Raw genomic sequence first — 5,441 nt, 5'->3', positions numbered from 1 at the left:
GGGATTGATGATTTCATAAGATGGAGTGGTGAATTGAGGTATGAAAAATATGAAATTGAGGTGTTTTGGGAGTTTGATGAAATGGTGGTTTAGTTTTGGTTGTGAAATTGGAAAATTGAGAATTTGTGAACTTTTGGTAAAAAACTGAAATTTTGATAAACTTCCATGAATCATATCTTGAGCTGTCGTGCTTGAAATTCAATGTATTTTATATCAAATGAAAGATAATTGAACAAGCTTTAAAATGATTTAAAATTTGTGGAAATCCGAATTTGGTAGAAGAATATATGATTGATGAAAGTTTGGTGTCAAAATCTAAAATTCTGCAATGTTGCAGAATTTTGTGATTTATTGTTTGTGTGCGCACGCACAGCCTTGAGCACACGCACACCCCGTGAATTTTTGAACCTGTGCGCATGCACACACGGGGAAATGACTACTGATGGGGGTGCTAGGATGCCCACGCACATACCCACGAAGTTTTACAACCTGTGCGCACGCACACGTTGGAAGGTGCATTCTGTTGAGGGGGTTAGCACGCCATGTGCGAGCGAACAGAATTGTAAAATTTTGCACTTGTGCGTACGTACACCTCTATGCGTACGCACACTTTTTAAAAATCCCCTAGGGCGTGCGCACGCACACCCCCTTTGCGTACGCACATGTCCTGTTTTTCAACTAAAACTTTGTTTTTAAACTATTTCACCTTCCCAACAAGCTTGTATACTTCTGTGACACCTAATTAAGACTCTTGGGCTTATTTTCGGGCATTGAAACATGGGAAAGGTCCTAGGAGATTTAACTTGGTATTATTTTGAAAAGATAGAGAATGGAGGCTTAGGTTTCTGATGTACTGAGGATGGGTTTGGTAGAGCGAGAAGGAAGAATGGTGTATGAACTGAGAAACTGAGGAACTGATGAGTTCAGAATGGACATGTTAAATTAACAGTGGTTGAGATGAGTCGAGGGCTCGGAATGGAGTGATGATCCATGATATACTGAAAAATGTTTTCTGAAAACCACTGAATTACTGTTTTATACTCAGAATTATGAGACGCTATGCACCTGGCAGAGATGGTAGTTAATCCCGCCTGTTGAGGTCGCAGCAGCGGCGTAAGAACGGTGGTGAATCCCGCTTACGTTGAGATGTGAGGTCTGTGGCAAGAGTATCCCGCTCGCATCCCTTCGGATCACTAGAGTGTGCAGGCACAAAATCCTGGACGATGTTCTGAGCATCATATCTCGGAGGTTCCCAATCATGATTTCGAAGGGCGACATCTCCATGGAGATGTGTCGGGTTGACAGTTGAACCGACAATGTGATATCACAGCCAATAGGACAGACATTCATCATGTGCATCTTCTATCTGTTTGTTTGCTTTGTCGACTTGTAATTGCTTGCCTAATTGTATAACATGCCAAATTGCCTACTTGAATTACTTGTCATATATGCCTATACTTGTGTTTTACTTGCATTGATATTATCTGTGTTTTCTACTGGGATTGAGGAGGTTCGGAAGGCGGTGGCGATGGGATCGCATGGAGGATAGATTGGTGAAGGCTGTAGGACAGCGGAGAACTGTTAGACTAGAAAATCCCCTAAGTTAGATTACCCCTTTTATGTTAAGGATTTAAGTTATGCTTTACTATTTTAGTTATGCCTTAAGATGAATCTTGTGATGGATATGAAGTTCTAGGATTGCCTCTGGCGTCCCGGAGTCTTATATCTTACATCACTGGGTACTATTACCATACTGAGAACCTCCAGTTCTCATACCATATTCTGTTGTTGTTTTTTAGATGCAGGTCGCAACCCACCTCGGTGAGTTGCTTCGATGGTGCAGAGCAGAGGATCCAGGATACATTTTGGGGTCTTTTTGCTTATTTTGTTTATATCTCACACTTTTGTATTTACTTTTGCCTAGGAGCTTACTTTGAGAGGAAAAACTTGTATAAGCTATTTTTGACTATCAGGTTTCTGTATTGTTTGTATATAGCTAGCCGGCTTAAACTACGCGAGCCGAGGCTAGTTCTTTATGCTATTATACTCTTATATTTTGTTATATTATGTCTATATCTTGTGCGTTAAGTTTGTGGCTTCGTGAGTACGTTTTGCGCTTTTCAAATCCTGTTTTTGAGCTGTATCCTTCATCGGACTTCTAGAATATATTATTTCTTCTATATATTATATGTATAAGCTTTAGAACTGTCGTAACCTTTGATTAACATTTGCTTTATGACGCGAGGTAAGGCTTAGGGTAATTAGGGTGTTACAATGGCGGCACGGGGTAAGTATCACATTCAATGCTGATGTATTTTCTGTTTATTGTTTTCTAGTTTTATTAATTATGATTTCTGTTGTTGCTGAGATTTCCTGAAATTTTGATTCCTATTTAGTAGATTTAGGTTGATTTGGAATGCTGCTAGTCATTGTTTTCTAGTTTTATTGATTATGATTCTTGTTGTTGCTAAGGTTTTCTGAAAAATTGATTCCTATTTAGTGGATTTAGATTGATTTAGAATGTTGCTGTTTATTGTTTTCTAGTTTTGTTGATTATGATTCCTGTTGTTGTTGAGATTTTATGAAAAATTAATTCCTGTTTAGTGGATTTAGGTTGATTTGAAGTGCTTCTAGTTATTGTTTTCTAGTTTTGTTGATTATGATTCCTGTTGTTGTTGAGATTTCCTGAAAATTTAATTCCTGTTTAGTGAATTTATGTTGATTTAGAATGCTGCTGTTTATTATTTTCTAGTTTTGTTGATTATGATTCCTATTGTTGCTGACATTCTTGAAAAATTAAAGCATGTTTAATGGATTTAGGTTGATTTTTGTTTGTGGGTTGTTGTTGTTACGTTTTTGCCAAACCCGAACGTGTATACTTAGGAGATTACCAAACTGATGTACGACACGCCTTGGCCCAGCTACACGAAAATTTTTGCTAAGACCAGGCAGTGCTAGTTTGAGAAATGGGTGGTAATTACTTTCATTGTTTCTATTTTAATTCTTTTTTATTAGTTTATATCCTCTATTTATCTTGTTTAATTGAATTTAAAGCTTCTTTGTTGCAGCTGCACTTTATTTGGAATATTGAACACCACCTGGCCATTCGAAAGATATTCGACTATAGGATGGGTAGGCAACTCCAGTAGATGCTGGATGATGTCTTTCAATTAGTAAATAGTGGACACGTGATGTCTTTCTATTAGTTAATCATGTAAAATTTAACGGTAATATTTATATGTATCGTTACCTACTGTGACATGTTTATTTATGAAATATCGTTATACAGATAACAATTTTTGGAGTAAAACTTTACCTATTTTGATATGATTCATGATAAATAGAGAGCACTTGATAATAAAGGTTATATGAAAATTCAAAAGATAATAAATGTTTCACTGTCAAAAAATTATATCGTTTTTATGCTCATGTGACAACAATAAAACATGCATTGTAGATAACAAAATACATAGACAATTCCATTTCATTTCGTACTATCCATTTATTGAAGGATATATATGTCTACCTTTATTTTTATAGAGGACTTGGTTAATACTTTTTTTTAAGAACTAAATATTCTAAAATTTAAATTTTCAAAAATCTAGTTATCATTTTACTCAAATATATATATAATTAAACCAGTTCACGAACTAATGATTTAAACTTATTTAAATTCAAACTCGCTTCGTTTAATACATGAACGTAAAAATTTAAATGCAAACTCAACTTACAAAGTTACGAGCTTAACATATCAAACTATTAAAGAGAAGCTTATCTCACTTCTTGTCCAAATAAAAGGTATAATTAAAGTTTGAAAACTCAAACATAATTGAAGAACAACATTTTTAAAGGGTTTAGTTAATATGTACATTTAGGGTACATGTTTAAGTTTATAAATAAATTTTTTTTTATTAAAAATATATAAATTTTTTTACTAACGATAAATTTATTATGTACTTTTAATTTTTAAGACATATATAAGAACGCACGTTAGTTAACCCTTTTTAGAAATAGTGCAATTAAGTAAACAAACACTGATCAATTATTGCTCAGGCAATATTTAATGGGACCAGTTAATTATTATAGAAACACACATCCAAAATTAATGTCTTTCACATCTTCCCTCTTTTCCATTTGAAATTCAAAATGGTATCCCTGAAAATTTTCAATATATATTCAAAACAAAATCATAATAGAATCAAAACAAAAATAAAAAAATCAACTAAGCACATACAAAATTCTTCACACCCAAAGAATGAAATTAAGCACATCTGAATTAAGGTAGAAGATCTAATGCAATTTCTAAAAAAAATCCAAATCAAACTAAACTAAACTTTTGGAATTTAAAATAAGTTGTGTGAATTACCTCCTAATGCAATCGAAGTGTTTAAATATATTTCTATTTGCTGAAGGATTCATTTAAATTTAAGCTGTAATAAAATTGTAAAGCAGGCACTTTGGATTTTGGAGTAAAAATTATCGAAAAATATCAGTTTTCTTCCCCTAAACCTATTCAATATGTATATATATAGAGTACCTTAAACTGAAATAATACAAAGTGTTTGTTGGACGTTATTAAATTGATAAAAAAAGATCTTTTTTAATAAAAAAATATCTTTTTCTATTTTTTAGTATGTTTGGCAAATTTCTAATAGTAAAAGTAAAAATATTAGAAAAATAAAAAAATAATTTTTTTGAGAAGTTACAATTTACATATTTTTTTAAAAAAAAGATGTTTTTCACATAATAAATGAACAAAAAAGTATTTTTATTTTATTTTATCCAAACATAAAATTACTTTTACTTTTATAAAAAATCTTTTTAAAAAATATCATTTTTAAAAATGGCGCTCAAAGAAGCCCAAAATATAGGAGGAACCAAGTAAAATGTCTAGCACAAAAAAAAAAAAGGAATAAAACTTAAAAATCAAGTTTTGAAGTATTTTTCATAAACTATAATTAAGGCCTACTTGTAAATATTACTAGTTTCTGAAATTTCTTAAAATTTCATTGATATCTTAAACTTCATAAAAAGTGATGAAGAATTCATAGCATCATATATTCATATATAAGATAATATAAACTTAAACACGAACTTATGAAAACAAAAAATTAAAAAAGAGAACATCATTGTAAATTAGATACTAACCATTGTTAAACTTTATTTTCCGAACTTATGTTTAGCATGGCATTTCCTAATGCAATTGTCGCTGTTCATTGTACCAGGCAAAAAACGTCTATTGCATTCAGCAATACACTTTGCTAACTCTTCATCAGCTGTTGCAATATAATAATTTAACGGAGACAAAGGCTCTTCAAGAATAGTGTTATGAAATTCAGCAATGGCAAAACATATAAACATTCCAATTATCAACATTGTAGTTGCTCGTGTCACACCGTTTCTGGCCATATAAGTCTCTCTTTGTTGTATTTTGCAATAAA

This window comes from Arachis ipaensis, chromosome B8 (genome assembly GCF_059453495.1).
Source record: "Arachis ipaensis isolate K30076 ecotype BB chromosome B8, ASM5945349v1, whole genome shotgun sequence".
NCBI classification, from domain to species: domain Eukaryota; kingdom Viridiplantae; phylum Streptophyta; class Magnoliopsida; order Fabales; family Fabaceae; genus Arachis; species Arachis ipaensis.
The sequence above is the reverse complement of the archived record's forward strand: the minus strand, read 5'-3'. Positions refer to the sequence as shown.